Below are 17,388 nucleotides of genomic sequence, written 5' to 3'. Positions count from 1 at the left end.
GTTTGAAAGCACCTTCCGAACGCCACTATTCATTTTGTATATGCATTTTTAAAAATGGGTAATAGAATATAAGTAAAGTTATAAATCACCCAGCTATAGGTAAATACTTCCACTTCCTAGTGACAGTCTTAGAAAAGACAACAAAAAACACTTAAGGGATAAACCCCAACAAAACTCCGGTTTGAATGCCGATAGGCGGATTATGAAGCTCTGCAAAACCTTTCCGGCTACCTATGCAGACGCGCTGATGCCGAGTGTATTGGCTTGCCTTTCGGTCAAACTCTGTCTTCAATGCTGAGAGAGAGAGATGTTGGTAACTGGACAAACGTAGGACTCCTTATTACCGGCCTATAACCTGGTGAGTTCAGTCCAGATTTGTTGTATGAGAGATAAGGGAACTCAAATTTAAGCCATTATAACCGCACAAGCAGTAATGCTATGCATATAAAATTAACAGTAGGTTCTTTGGTATGAAAAGGTTGCATTCGAAATGAAAGTTTCTATTTAGAGCACAATGGAGGGATGATACTTGAATTTGCGTTTTAAACATTAATACGAGCCATTATATGGACAAATAAATTTATAAAATCAACAGTAGGTTCTCTACAGTGCAATGTAGAATACAGTATATTGTGAGCTTAATCACTTCGATAGGCGTGTGAAGCTTCTTTCGGGTGCAGGCAAGCAAAGGATTTGATTGAAAAATGGGATATTTCAGCAGTTTGGATGACAATAAAATATGGGTGTGTGAAACATTCGGTGATTATCATTCAATCTCGGGCAACGTCGAGTCACTCTGCTAGTATTATAATAAAATGGTATATTGATGAAAGTTTAATATTTTTGAGAGAAAACCCACATCTCTGTATTCTCTATACAACGCACTCCGACAAGAATCTTAAATCGCCCATAAAACATTCAAATCAATAGGTGAACGAAAATTACTGAAAATTTTTTAACATTCATCTTTACAGCGATCAGCACTAAATGAGCTATCGATATTTTTTGGAAAATGTCTCTTTAATTAACTTATACTCTCTCATTGCTTCCTACTCGTCTTCCCATGTGGAGAGAGTTGGGCACACGGTCAGTTTTTAGTGTGAGGAAAATACAACTCTTTAAAAGCACGTTGGGACAAAAATTCAGTTTCTTTAGTATTACTGACCACTGTAGCATCACTGACCAAAGGCACAAAAAATAAAGTGCATCATCAGACAGATATTACTCTTAGCTTCCAGCAAAAAGGGAAAAGCGACTTAGTCGGTTAAAGTTTTATTACACAAATAATATTCCTTAGAATATAAACATTTGGTTTGTCTCATAGCTTCATCGAAAACCTTAATATATACAGTATAATCACTTTGACACAGAGGTTTTCGTTACATCACTAAAGTTAAGCAACGTTGAACCTTGTTAGTACAAGATGAGTAACCATTCGGGAATATCAAACATTGTGTATTGGAGGCCGCCAACCTCAACGAAAACTGTATAAAACAACGTTGCCATTACGCTTGACGGGGTATTCATGTGCTTAGGAACCGCTAGTGAATTTAATTACCTTGGAACTCCCTCCTTTAAAGCAAGTTAGCTCAACTCAACCATTGCAAATGCCGCACATACATCCTAGATGAGTTGCTTACGAATAAAACATCGGTCGGAACATAGATTCTTGTTGAGTCCATGAATGCATCAATCTCTCCCGCTAGCTTTATGTGGAATAGGAAGAGACTACACTCCCAGGTCTTGGTAGAGCGACTAATCTAGCAAAAGGTTGATCAATTGGTTTGGTTATTTTGTTTCACAGCATAGTAACACTTTTTGGGGTCAATTTGTTTAAAAATAATGTTATGCTCCAAGTTTGCTATATTTTTAAATACTTAAGTTTGGCTTTGTCGTATTGTAGAGGATTATGTTGCTTTTGTTTTGGGTGAATATGATTTAGTTTTGCCAAGGCAAAGGTGAAAGACAATAACATAAATGTTTGGTGCATTTTAAGTAAGGAAGCCAGTATTTTCACACAGGGAAGTGGGGGGAGGAGAAAGAAAAAAGAGAGGAGCACAATTGTTTTTTTTTTTTTTACGCTTTGCAGAACATGATTAAATTTTGTAAAGAGATTTTTTTAAAAAATAGAATGTACGGTGCATTTGAGTCAGGAAGCCGATATCTTCAAACAACCTGATCTGGTAGCACATGTCTAGCTAAATGAAAACTTAGAACTCGTGAGTTCATGATTCTCTTCGTCCTTATGTATACGAACGTCTCTTTCTAAACATGAATAACTCTCTACTTTTCTAATTGTCTCTCGCTTTATTGCATGTGTATGTTTTCGTTTAGTGACTCCTCCACTAGGGCAGACTTTAACACAAGGTCGATTTATATCGTGGGAAAAATCAAGTTCCCCCAATAGTGTATCTCCAGATTAAGACAAAAATAAACATTGTCGAAGTCTAGAAATATATACGGCATAATCACGTTGACACACCGGTTCCCGTCAGATCACCGAAGTTAAGCAACATTGAGCCTAGCTAGTACCAGATGGGTGACCGTTTGGGAAGGCGAGACGCTGTATGTACCGCGATGTAAAATACCAGGTTGAGGAACTGGTGCGATTTATCCTTCTAGGTAGATGCGACTCCCTTAAGTCGTGGTAGACACCCCATCTCGTAATGACATCACGATAAAAAAATAGCCTGGCCAAGCATTAAGTATTCAGCTACAGACAAGATTTCAATGAAACTATAAACTCGTGTAGTGAGTTCAAAATCGGCTACAGTCGCGCTGGAAGTCTAGAAACATTTCTCCTTCACTGATCTAGGACATAAAAGATGAAGTGTGATATCAAAACAGATTCTAAACTCTGCTCCTAACACAGAAAACACGTCTCTATTGTTATATTTTCCATTCGTCTTTCCCCTTTCTATCATGGGTGCGTCTCTCTTTCCGATTATGTGTATATTCGTATATCTTTCTTATTCTTTTCCCTCATCTCACTTCTCTCTATATTTCCTTGAGTGTGTGCATATTCCATTCCGTCTCTTTCATCCTTCTCCTCTTTCCCCCCACCTACTCCCTTTTTTTTTTCTTTTTCATGCGTGTGTACCTATCTCCTCCTGCATTTCTTGTATGTTTGTATTTTGCGATCTGTCTCCCAGTGTTGTGTATATATGCGTTTATTTCCTCACTCCCCACGGATGTGCGTGTCTCTCCCCCTTATCCTCCCCCTTTCCCTGTTATACTCGTTTAGATGAATGTACTCTTTTGTGTCCATGTGCACGCCCCCGTCGTCATCCACTGTCATACGATATCAATTTCTTTTTTTTTTCCCCGACGTTTAACTCATTCCTTCTCTTATCTTTCATTCTTCAAAGTCACCCTTTCTTGCATTTTCGTACTACCATCGCTCTCCTCCTTTCTACCATGATTATCGTCTGCTCTCTTGGAAACATTTCATTTTTATCTTCGGCTTCTTCCGTTCTCCAGATTTGCAGACATTTTTTTTCTTTCAATTATTTTTAGATCTTTGGAATTTATCTGGTTGCGATTTTCATTTTTCAGTTTTTCATTTTGTTTGTTATTTGTGAGTTTATTCTCTCTATTAGGTTGGTGAAAAAATAATGTCGTGTTTTGACATGAAGTTGAACGTCAAAAATCGACATTATTTTTGCACCAACCTAACAGCATCTCTCTCTTTCTCTCTCTCTCTCTCTCTCTCTCTCTCTCTCTCTCTCTGTCTCTCTCTCAATATGTCGGTCTATCTGTCTATCTATCTCTCTATCTCTGAAATATATCATATCTTTCTTTTCTCTGATCTCCTTTCTTCATCTTCGTTTTTTCACGTTATTTACTCATATCACTATTTTCTTTAGCCTTCTTCTTTAACGTTGTTTTTTTCTTTCTTTCTTTTGTAAATCGGTGAATTTTGAAAATACATGTTTATCTGTCTATCATTTTTTCTCCTTATTTCCTTCTTTAAACCCAATCTACACATTATAATCCTCGTTTCTGAGTTCTCACTTTTACATTGTTTGTCCCCGATTTCTTATTTCCATTCCTCATACCTTCTTTTCTGATTTTTCTTTCTTTCTTTCTATCACTCCTTTCTTTATATTTCTTCATCTTTAACTCTTTTTTATCTCTCTCTTTCGCTAACTTCCCATTTTAGTAGTTCTGATACTTACTACCTACTTCGTTTTCTCTTAACCTTCTTTGTGTTCTCATTCTACCCTCTAATTCTCTCTTCCCTTTCTCTTCATCCCCCTTTTTCTCTCGTTCTTTTTCTCTCTATCTACATGTAGACTTATATATCTGTAGTTACACGCACACATATATACACACACACACACACACACATATATATATATATATATATATATGTATAATTACGGCTGCACACACGCTCGCTGTATTCCTAATCTCATACATGCACCAGCGACCCCAACATTACTTAAGGTTCATGTTCTAAAACCTTTTTTCTGTTTATTTTATTTCTCCGCTCTATTTAAAATCTTGAAAGAGATAAAATAGTCATTAATAAAGAAGGAATAAAAAAATAAAATAACACAACTCTCTTTATTTAAAAAATAAAAACGACAAAAACCCACTTAACATTAAAAAGAAAAAAAGAAAAGAAAAGAACGACAAACTATACATCAGTACCTTAAAGTGGCTGAATCCCTCAAGGTTTTTTTTCTTCGATAGAATGAACTTCTTGCAAGAATCTAGGCTTCACATCACATGTGTAACTTCACTTGCATATATGCAATATTTAAACGCGTCTCTTTCTAAACATATTTTTAGATGTCTTGACTGAAAAGCAAAAATAGGTCTGAGATTTAAAAGAAAATACCGAATAGATGTGCTTCACTCGACCTGCCTCCCATCTCGCTTATGAAGACGCTGTAACTTTCTATGCAACATGTTTTTCGCCATTATTTGCGTGGCTTCTTCCATCATCAAAACATTTTGCGTAGTATGCATGTGCGTACGAGTTGTATGCAAAACTATTCACACTAAAGTTTTATTTATTTATAAAGGTAAATTTCTACAAAATACAAGTGTCAGTGAGAAACATTCAAACTGTAGTTGGATGTAGCGCGACGGTTAAAGGCGTTGATGACAATAAGATCTACGTGACTTGATTCTAGTGGTTGATGGTTCAATCCGGACTAGAAGCGAAATAATAAAAAATAACAAAGTTTATATTTTTCTTTAAATTTATATATTTAATTATAACTGCCTGTCTAAATTCTAAAATTACTTTTGCTTTTTTTTCTTTCCGCCATGTTATTCAAGATGTTAACATGTAAATTTTCTGAAACAAATGAAAAACTCCCTAGAAGAAAATTAAAATCTCATTTTTATCTTAGGGCGTTAATCTATATATTTGATATTATTAGTAACAGTGGTATTTCTATTATCTATATATGTTTCTTTTTGCACTTAAACAAACCAATCTACTACATAGTTGTCATATTAACAGTAGCAATAGCCAACCAATAGGTTATAGTTCAGGATAAAAACATGAAAATTCTTTTTGGTATAGAGATTATCTTTGGTATAGAGAAGAAACTGATTAGTTATCAATATATCTTCGCACCGTTCTTTTTAGGTTAAAAATGTTTTCCTTAATAGTTTTTCTTCTTCTTTTTGTATTTTCACACCAAACAAGGCAAGTGCTACGTTGATGTAGGGAGCTACTATCTAGGGCACAAATTGCAGGGATAATATGTAGGAAGTTGAGCAGCAAATTGTCTGTTTACATTACATTTGAACTTCTGTATATCAGTAGAGCCGGGGAAGCATGAACCTGGAAGGGTATTTCAAAGTCTAGCAGTTCTGGGGAAGAAACTATTAGAGTAGAAGGCTTTCTGGCATCTGGGGAGCTTTACTGTGTAGGAGTGGGATTTTGCTATTTGTCGGGTTTGTCGGGGTATTTACGTAAAGTGGGTGCAAGACCTTGTAGTTTGTCGGAGCATCTACCATAAAAATACTTATAAAAGAGAAAGAGGGATGCAACATTTCTTCGATGGGACAGAGGTTGAAACTTAGCTAACAGTTCGGGAACTATTAGGTGGCTGGCTCTCCTTTGATCCCTGTCCAGGATTGAGAGACTATTTGTAGATGCACCAGTCAAAATGTCACAGCAATACTCCATACATAGGCGACTTGTGGCCTTGTAGAAGTACATGATACTTTCAGGCGTCAGCGTCTTTCAATGGTTTTTAAAAACATTCAACGATCATTTTGTCAGCTAACAGCACATATCGCATTTATTTTAAAAATAAGGTTTTAGTTGCTTCATTATTGTCAATCAATTAGAAAGAAATATTTGAGAAAAATGTGTAAAAAGATCTCTTCATGTGATATACGCCTCCCCCATTCAAATGTATTTTTTGTGTGCAAAAATACACGCATGCATAACAAGGTGTTCTTACAGTAATTCAAAAACAAACAAAAATAATCCTATTAATTTTTACGAAATTTAAAACACACACAGACGTTCAGCTTTATATTATAGATATATACATATATATACATATATAAACATATGCATATATATATATATATATATATATATATATATATATATATATATACTAGCATTGGTGTCCGGCGTTGCCCGGGTGTTTGGAGGTGTATGCTGAGCAAAAAAAGGTCAATTTTTTAACTTTGAACCCTATTATGACCCCTTAACATTTATTGTTTGGGGCTCAAATCAAGTTATTAAGTCAGTTCCATGTCCAAGGCACCTATATCTAAGATTACAAGTGTTTAGACGCAAAATTGTTTGAGGAATTCGGTAGAGTTCTCAAAGGTCAAATCGTTGAACTTTGACCCCTTAACAGACAAATTTCTGGCCGAAATTCGATCACAAAGATTTTCCCTTACTTCAGTACCCTGTATATCAAATATCGAGTCTATAGACTACAAATTGCCGAGTTATTGCGTAGGGAAATTTACACAGACAGACACACGGACATGTTCACTTTTATAGATATATAGACACACACACACACGCATTTCGGTATTACATAAAATAAAAGAACTAAGCAACGGTAAAACAGTTCAAAATTGATTTTCATAGCAAACATCCAAACAGAAAAGCTTGATTATATGATAGTATGAAGTATCAGTCAGTAAACGTGTGCACCTCGTTAAGCATACATACAATCTGAATTTGTGCACAAAGGGTAAAAGGTATAGTTTAAAACCTTTCTCTGCAATCTCGTTTCCTGACACCTGTGTGTTCGTGCTCGTTGCTGGGTTCGTTATTTAAAATAGAATATCAGTTTTGGCAATTAATTAAATTCTTATTGAATTACTCGGATTCTAATGTGATTTCGGAAACGAAATTATGAAATAAAAAGAGAGAAAGGACGTTATTAAAATTTTATTTTATTGATGCTGTTTTGTTTGCTTGTTTATTACCAACTTGTTAAGCTGTCTGAACTTTTCTAAACAGAGAAAATATTAATTTAAACTATGTATTTGTGTGATGGTAGGGACTTCTTGAAATTGCCTATTGATGCAGCTCATAGAATATAATTTAGTTATGGATTTCACAACGTAACAACCTTATATAGAAAGGTCAATATACATGAAACACATTTATTCCTAGCGAATATAATTTAATTCTGTTTCAGATAGATATATTGTAGAAATATGTTCTCAATAAACGCAATCACAAGCACACACTTTATTACACTTAACGACGCGTAATGTCCCCTTTATTTTTCCGCTCAGATCGATCAGAAGGGATTACAAATTGCGTTGTTATGATGACTGAACTTATGCATTCATGACGTGACAGTTTCTACTCTCTGTTACGGTGTGAGACTCTAAGAAAGAAGCGCTTGTTATAGACTTGCGTCAGCAGCAGTAATACGTCATTGAATTTATGACAAAATTGCATTGAGAATGGTTGTGGCTATGTAGAAAAATAAATTCTGGAGCACAAAAAGTCACAATTTTTAATAGTTCTACTTTCGTCTTTGTAACCCTTCAATTTTCTTGAGTTCAAAAATAGCAAGTTTTACTTTTGAAACCATCTCGTATGACAAAGCGCGGTTCGGACGCTCCTGTTCAGCTATCGTTTGTTGCCGACGAAAGTGCACTGAGAATAGTGGTAGACAAATTCTTGCCCACAAAAACCGTTCGTTTTAATAGTACTACTTCAGCCTTCGTAACTCTTCAACTTATTGAGTATAAAAAAGGGAGCTTTATTTTTGGAACGACTTTCATACATATTTTTCATTAACCAAAACATGTTTCTGACTAAGCCACGCCCACATGGTTTCCATTTTCTCATATCAACTATTATTCTTGCTTACATGTTCACCAATGAAGATCTTTTTGTTTTCGACTAATTAATTACTATTTATCAAGGTCCAAATACTCTCGAGGACAATAGTTAATGAAACAGAATGAGTCTTAAGTAATAATTGAAGAGGATTAAATAAGAATTAAACAGGATTAATGCAATAAGTTTATTTTTATTACATAGATTCTAAGATGCATCTTGTCGAATCCTATGAGAGGCTTGAAAATAAAAGGCAGCAACTGAGTAACTAACTTTACACATAGCATAATTATATTAACCAAATAGCTATCCATTAGAGTAACAAAGATTAACAGCTGACATCAAAGTTCAAGCATGTCGAAGTAAATGATTCAGCAGACCATAATTAAGTGCAGAAGAATAAACATGTTTCTTAAATTAGCAAAGTTTATAAAACATAAACACTTTCAAAGAAGACATTGATTGCCTTGAGTCATTCTTCCAACCAACTCATTCAGTCTGTTATTAAACATTTAAATTAAAGTGTGAAATGAATAGGCAAAAGTAAATGTAATCTCCAGATCCAAAAAATTGCAATCAGCACAGAGGTAATGATATATGCTGCAGTATATTTAGAATATTTGGTCGGGATTTATTTGTAGGGTGAATTATTTTCATGTGTTGGTCTGACAAATCCTTCTACAGAGACACCTTAGACACTCACTGAAATTGTTTAGTAAGTATTCAAATTATCTTCGTGTATATATATATATATATATATATATATATATATATATATATATACTAGCATTTTAGCCCGGCTTTGCCCGGGTGTTTTGAGGTGTACGCTTAGCAAAACAAAACAAAAGTCATTTTTATTTTAATTTGACCCCTATTATGACCCCTTAAAATTTAAAATTTATAGTTTCGGGCTCAAATCACTTTATTAAGTTAGATCCAGGTTCAAGGAACCTATATCTAAAATTTCAAGTGTCTAGACCCAAAATTGTCGGAGGAGTTTGGTAGAGTTCTTAAAGGTCAAATCGTTGAAATTTGACCCCTTAAAAGCAAAATTTCTGGCTGACACCCGTCACATCGATTTTCCCAAATCTCAGTACCCGGTATTTCAAATTTCGAGTCTATAGACTAAAAATTGACAGAGTTATTGCGTAGGGAAATGTACACAGACAGACACGTTCACTTTTATATATATATATATATATATATATATATATATATATATATATATATATATATATATATATATATATATGTGTGAGAGAGATATACGTGTGTGTCTGTGTTAGGATATCGCGTGATGTAATGAATATAGGCGCGAATTGTAGATTTAACGTACAGGGTTCCAGTGCTGTCGGGATTACTTCATCATGTCCACTAATATTTTAGAGAAGATCAGCATCCATATATATGCACTCCAGCTATGGTTCACATAGTATTGGCTGGAGTATCAGAGCTTTGTTGTACAAACAGTCTAACAAATCGAAATAATAAATATTTGTTTCAAGCATTGTTTCCAGTCGTTCTCAACTTCTTGACATTAGATTTATTTGTTCAGGAGAGTTGCTGTTGGCGATTGCGAAACCTTTGATTAACCATTAATTTCCAGCGCACGCTCTCGAAACTGAAAGCAGGCTAAATATTTAATATCACCAAAACGAAAAACTCAAAATTCCCATGTTCGAAAAAAAAAATGGCTGCATATGTAAAAATACTAGTGGATAAATTTGCGATCTTATTTCCACGCAGTGAATACAATATTCAATTAACGGCATTTCGGTCCACGTGCGACGTTCTTACTAAACGAGTTTAAAAAGTTGGCGAGAAAGAAAAGAGAAACAAAATGAAGCCAGCGAATGAAGTCGGTCTCGTCGCATGAAGTCGACTGTTTTATAATACATCAAATCCAATGATTTGCCTTCCCTAATTAAAGACACAATTTTCAATTCTCACCGACCTAATTGTACGAGAAACTATTCTAATTATCGGTCGGCCATGGCAAATCATTGTCTTGTAGTTGCATTGAATAGGACTGTTGTGACGAACGCCGGTAATTTTTTTAGACTGATTAATACCTGCGATATTCTTAATGATACAGGTGTGATGTTCGTCGAAATATATATGATTAATTATTCATATCTACAACGTTTGATTAAGGAATTCTGTTATATATATATATATATATATATATATATAACTGTAAATACTTGGCGCTGTCAGAATACAATGAAGTCATAAATTTGAATTTTAATTTGATTGCACTTTTATTTTCGGTTTAGACAAAAAATACTTTAAGTGGTAAGGGAGACAACTAAATCTATTCATCAATATGAAAGGTGAGTTATTCTCCTTGTATCATACATGATTATAAATATTTATATTTTCTAATTTGTCCGAGGGGCGATATCAATTTTTAATCAACTGTAGTAAAGTGCGTTATAATGTTACAATATCAGTAATGTGCACAAACAATAAGAAGTAAAGGTTTGAATCATCAAATGTGAATTGAAATCAAACTTTTTAAAATATCACAGCACACAAACGCGTGTGTATGTCGGTGAAAAAGCAGCTGTGTTGTTGTTTCACAACTCTGTGCGACTATAACTATCTGTAGACTCAAGTATTATATATATATATATATATATATATATATATATATATATATATAACATTCACGTCTACATATAGCTTTCATCGTTTCCCGACTTATCAATATTGCTACACATAGTGAGTATATTAACGATATTTTCGGAAATTAGATATCCGGCCAGGTAGAATCGTTACTAGAAATGCTGGATGCCTTTTTATCTGATACTGAACTGTCTAATAAGAATATGGTGGAAAGCATAGGCACTTTAGTCACTACTTTTTGTTAGTACACCGGTTTCTCCTCTGAGTATCTGATAATCTGATTATCAGTCAACTGTTACAAATTAAGTTGATTGAATTTGATAACGCATTATTGAGAGCAATCCCCGCTAGGTGTTGTACAGGTAGACAGTATGCCTTGATATAAATCACGCTTCGTGTGATTTATATCAAGGTTTTCCTTCTTTTATCAGTTTATTTTCCAAGGCTTCTGAATCATAATATTCCAAGCACAATTGCAGAAATTATACATGGGGCTATATCTTTCCAGAGGATAGTCTTGTACGTAATTACATATTGGACTGAAGTTGAGTGGTTGTTATAGTCACAGACTGTGGGCTTGTTGTGCAATTTTGGAGTTCTGGAACGGCTAGTATATTGCTTTCACAAATTAGAACTAATTCGGACCCTTGGAAATGTACGGATCCTAAGGATTAACTAGTTGGATGAAATAGATTTTTAAGTCTTGTAAGTAGTTCAAAAAAGGGAGAATTCCAGAATACAAGAATCGTTTTAAATGTAAGTTTTTTTATAACTTTAACTCTAAAACCAAACGTTATAGAGATATGAAGATAGGAGTGGTATCATTAAAACGGCGACTTTTTATACGCAAGAATTTATTTTCCTATTAGTCACCACCATTCTCTATGCATCTTTGCCAATCTCTTTTCATACCTTGGTAATAAAAGTCTGGAGCGCACATATAAGTATATGATTGTTCATCAAATTATAACTTGCACAAGTTGGGCTTCAGCGCGTTAGACAAATAAGACTCCACAACTTATTTTTAAAATTGCCTTCAATAGTTTGGCCAATAAAGGAAATATTTTCCGTAAATGAGTAAACACCTGTGTATGTATCCCTGTTAACGTGGTATCTTTAAAGAAAATTATTTATAGCTCTAGTATTGCACTATTGAGCTATCTAAATGAGAACATTGTTATTCATGTATATGTAACTACTGCACTAAGTACTTAAATTATATATAAACATATATATTTTAATACGATAACGTGTGTGTTCTTTTGTGTCACGCTTACATATTTTTTCTTCGAGTGACTGTCGTTTAATTGTTATGACTAGGGCTGGGACAACAGCATATTATTTTCATTGTTTTCACTCGTGAGTATATATCCGTTAATGTCTTATATGTTTTTTTATGCATACGGATGTGGTTCTCGATGATTAAGTGTGCCTGTGTCAGATATACACCCGAGAGTCAAAAGAATCGAAAGAATATTCTATTGTCACAGCCCTAGTTATGACCTTTCATTTCTTGCAAGAAATAATTTTACAAAGAATTTTTTTATAAATTTTGGTTTCGGTGTCGATTATGGATGAAAGAACTAACGTTATATATATATATATATATATATATATATATATATATATATATATATATATATACTTATTTTTTTCTTTATAAGTTTTGGTATCGGTTTCGATTCAAGGTTATGCACCAAAATTATATGCATATATATTTTTTTACTTTTGAAATCACAACTTTATAACATATAAAAATCGATTTTCAATCGATTCTATGATCATATGCACGAAATCTGTATCAATTTAAATACTATATTTAAGCGTACTTTACGACCGGGCTACGCCAGGTGTTCATGCTAGCTTAGATAAATACATTTTCAGTTTTAACAAAAGAACTACAATAATATCAGGGATTCTCCATTTACGCTGAACATCAACAGCATGCTAACGTCAATATATTAAATATGAAGAGTCCGCTGCGAAATATCCACAGGTCCCCCTAGTGTATATATTAATATACAGTAGACCCCCGAGATAGGGCATTAAAAATTAGTAAGAAAATACAGTACGGTATATAATGTACATGTTTATAGTCAAATAACATTTTATATAACACCGTACGGCGGGGCAAATACTATATATATAATGTATGTATGTAGAGGCTTCCTTTTTTCTGCTGTCCTTGGCCTTCAGGCCAAGATCAAAGTGCAGTATCTGTTCCGGCACATACTGCAAGCAAACATCATATGTGGGGGCAGCCCCACATATAAGACCTTTGTCAATGTAGGGGCAACCCTTCATACCAATTGTCACTATCCAGCTTCCCTACTTCCCGGGGAGTTGGTCCCCATTTCCCAATCACTCCTCACTTTAAAAATCGGCCTTGTGCATAATTTGCTCGGTGGGGGAGCAAATAAATATCCAGTGAGGGAGCAAATAAATACCTTGTTCTTGGCCTTCGGGCCGGGATCAAAGTGTAGTATATGTTCCGACAGATACTGCAAGCAAAGACCATATGTGGGGGTAACCCTACATACTAGACCTTGGTCAATGTAGGGGCAACCCTTCATACCAATTGTCACTATCAAGCTCCCATTTCCCACCCATCGGGAGCTGGTCCCCTTTTCCCTACCCCCTCCCTCTCTCTCCACATACCCACTCCCTCTCTCTCCACATTAAAAAACGGCCTTGTGCCTAATTTGCTAAGTGGGGAAGCAAATAAATACTTCTTGGCCTTCGGGCCGGGGTCAAAGTGTAGTATCTGTTCTGCAGATGCTGCACTTAAGATAATTTGTACCAGTCAATGGAGGGGAAACCCTCTATGCTGGGGCAATTATTAATTTTGGTAACCAGAGTGCCCCTTTTTGCCTACTTTTAGGGGAGCTGGTTTTTACCCCACATTAAAAACGGCCTTGTGCCTAATTTGCTTTGGTGGGGAAGCAAATAAATACAATATATATATATATATATATATATATATATATATATATATATATATATACATATACATGCATATATATACATACACACATATACATACACACATATGCATACATATGTATACATACATATATATATATGTATGTATATGTGTGTATGTATATATATGCATGTATATGTATGTATATATATATGATTGTATATATATATATGTATGTATATGTATATATATATATATATATATATATATGTTATCCACAAATATTATTTTTGTCGTATCACACGACTTTATTGTGACTAGGGAGAGTAAGTGTATCCATGCCGAAATAGAGAATTCTTCCATTAAGTCACTGAAAATAGAAATATTATTGCTATATATATATATATATATATATATATATATATATATATATATATATATATATATATATATACGCTGTAATTGCGCCCAATCCAGGTAATTGTGCCAACTAAAGAAAAATGCTCTTTATATGCGTGGTTGATAAAATAGCACTTTTAACTAGTTGGCGCATTTACCCCCAAAGTATTCACAAGCAAGAGTATGGAGGTTAATTAAGTACAGATTTCAATAAATGCTTGCATTATAAGCGAAAGCTAAATAAAGTATTAATATATTTTATCTAATTTCTCAGCAACGTTGCAAAATACAAAGCATTATGGAACACATGCACTTGGACGCACACTTCAAACCATACGTGTGTGCGTATTCATAAAGTTCTAGCAGAGACGGACGGAGAGCGAGTGGGGAGGAGGAAGGCGATGGTTGTCGCATTTGCTTTAACATTGTGTTCTTGACTTAATTACCTACGTGTGAAACAACAATGACCGGTAATGAAAGTAATGGCAATATTGATAATTATGGTGTTGAGAGCAACAATGATTATAATGCATATATTATCTACTTTTTTTTTTTTTTTTTTTTTTTTTTTTTTTTTTTGCCTCTAACCATTTTGTTAAGCTGGTTACATTTTCCGGTAAGGTGTGTTTACTTATTTTCTATATCTGTCAAATTCATTTTCTTCTTTTTTTTTTTTTCAATAATGTCATACACGCTGAGCCGTCCAATGATCCGTTTATTTAATCAATCATTTTACTTATTTGTTTATTCGTTGGTTTGACGGACGTGTCGTCTTATCGATTTGCCGTGATCTATTCACATATAGCCTGCGACCCTCTATCTCTCATATCCTTTCCCTCCCTCTCTCTTTCTCTTTCTCTCTCTCCTTCTCTCTCTCTCTCTCTCTGTCCCTCGTCACTGAAAATAAAACACGCACAACGGACTCATATATTTTGTTTCAATAAATTCCAACATATTCTTCTAATCTGATTAATTTATACTTTAGAAATAAGTTTGACAAAATATAATTTTAAAGGAATTTCCCACACACAAAAATCAGTGAAACTCGCCATAATATTTTAGTCAATTTTAAGCGTACAACGCAGTTTAGGTTAATGTATTTTGGTTCAGATTAAGTAGTTTACGCTTGACCATATTGGTTTGGTCTTAGCTTGCGCTTGTCTATATTGATTATGTTAGAATAGTTTACGCTTACCTATATCATTTTTGCTTGATTAGTTTGCTCTTGTCTATGTTGGTTAAGTTTGATTGGTTAGAGCATCTGTATATAAGTCTGTATTTGTTACGTATATATATATATATATATATATATATATATATATATATATATATATATATATAATACAATCGTGACACAGAGAGTAAATGCTATAACGAATTATTAATGCTACAACCGATTAAAATAAGTGACGGAAATATATTATTTATATTTGTTAGGTTTAATTTTAATAAATATTCTAAATATTTCATGCATACATTTTAATAAGCAGCATTTAAAATAAAAATTGCATTACCTCTTCGTCAGTTAAATTCTATAGAATTTATAATAAAATAAGCGGACGTTGTTTTTTTATTTCAAATGCTCCTTCCGCTGACACTACTACTACTACTACTACTATTGCAGAGATTTACTGTATTTTTGTAATGTTTTAATTATATATGTATTTATTTAATCAAACGGTTTAATGTTAAAATTACCCTGTGTCTTTATGAGTGAAATGTTTTTAGTTTTATTTCATTAATGAAATCTAGTTTCCATGAATGTATGTATTAGCAGTTTAACGTAATCATTGCGTTCACTAGCAAACTATGTTACGACAGGGAGCATATGTTTACTAATGCAGATAATAAAAGAAAAACCTGTCTGTCATTAATCAGACGTTGATTGTGTTCGTGTCCCACGAGTTATCATGGAGAATACGTTTTGACGGCTTCGGAAGATGGAAATCGTCCGTTACCCTTGAACGTCAGATGAATATAAAATTCCAACATATGTTAATATCGATGAAAAGTGGAACACACGCGGCATAAATTGATCCGACGATTTGTTGCTAAATCAACCTAAAACAGAAAATTAACGCACATAACGAAAATAGCATTGACCTCCTTTCGTTTGTCATTTATTAATTTCGACAAGATGAAGTTCGTAACGTAATTTTTCGAAATCGGCACTTTAATGGATTAAAAATACGAATCAAATCGAAATAAATGCAGTCAAGATGCGTTGGAGTATACTCATTATATTTTTGGGTTATAATTAATGCGGAACCATCACTTACAGCAATTACGAAAAAACAAACAACGTTACATCTGATAACTTTAGTATTATATTTATGTGTGCGTGTTTATATATATATATATATATATATATATATATATATATATATATAATTTCATGATTTTCTTGGCGGTACAAAACTTTATTAAGGCAATCATGAAGGGAAGACCTATTCCTTCGAAATTCATTTCATATTAAAAAAAAAGACCTAGGATAAAAGGAAAATGGATAGCGACTAAAAAATAAAAGTAGGGAAATAGAAAAAAAAATCTAAACGAGTCAATCGACATGTTTCGCCCTCACTCATCAAAATTGGAATCGAGGGATTTATTTTTTAGTAATTTGTTTTCTTTAATGATAAAATCTAAAAAAAAAGAGAGAGAGGAGCAAGAGCAATCGTATGGAGATGAATTTTAGAGGCTGCTCACGTTCAAACCTAACCGGTAGTCCTTTTGCTTACAATTGTGATGATGTTGCTCCTAGGAAGAAATGTAAGATTTTTTATAACGACTAAATGTGTTTAAAATAGGGCTCTAAAGATACCTAAAACAGTGGTTAATTGTCTAGACGCATTAAATTCGTATGTCGCATCTGTTGTTGCAAACATACAGAACTTAGGTCCCGAGGGGAATATCTGCAATAAAGCTGTTATATATATATATATATATATATATATATATATATATATATATATATATATATATTAAGAATAAATAGGAAAAGTCTATATTCCATACAATTATAATATATGATATATAATAATTAAGTGAATAATTTTGTGCTACGAAACAGATACTGTCAAGAATTGTAAGTGTCAACTTAATTAAAAGAAATAAATAGGAAGATGATCAATATCATGAA

At 33.6% G+C, this 17,388-nt stretch overlaps 1 protein-coding gene and 1 pseudogene across 1 annotated transcript in view; both read left to right on the top strand.

Moving 5' to 3' along the window:
• The window catches only part of LOC145283629 (FRAS1-related extracellular matrix protein 2-like), an 855,643-nt gene that overhangs the window by 63,280 nt on the left and 774,975 nt on the right, over nucleotides 1-17,388 (top strand). The window lies entirely within an intron of this gene.
• LOC145284102 (5S ribosomal RNA) lies at nucleotides 2,456-2,572 on the top strand (annotated as a pseudogene).

This window comes from Euprymna scolopes, chromosome 8 (genome assembly GCF_053919585.1).
Source record: "Euprymna scolopes isolate OS-2025 chromosome 8, ASM5391958v1, whole genome shotgun sequence".
NCBI lineage: Eukaryota > Metazoa > Mollusca > Cephalopoda > Sepiida > Sepiolidae > Euprymna > Euprymna scolopes.
This window is presented reverse-complemented; position numbering and strand designations above follow the sequence as displayed.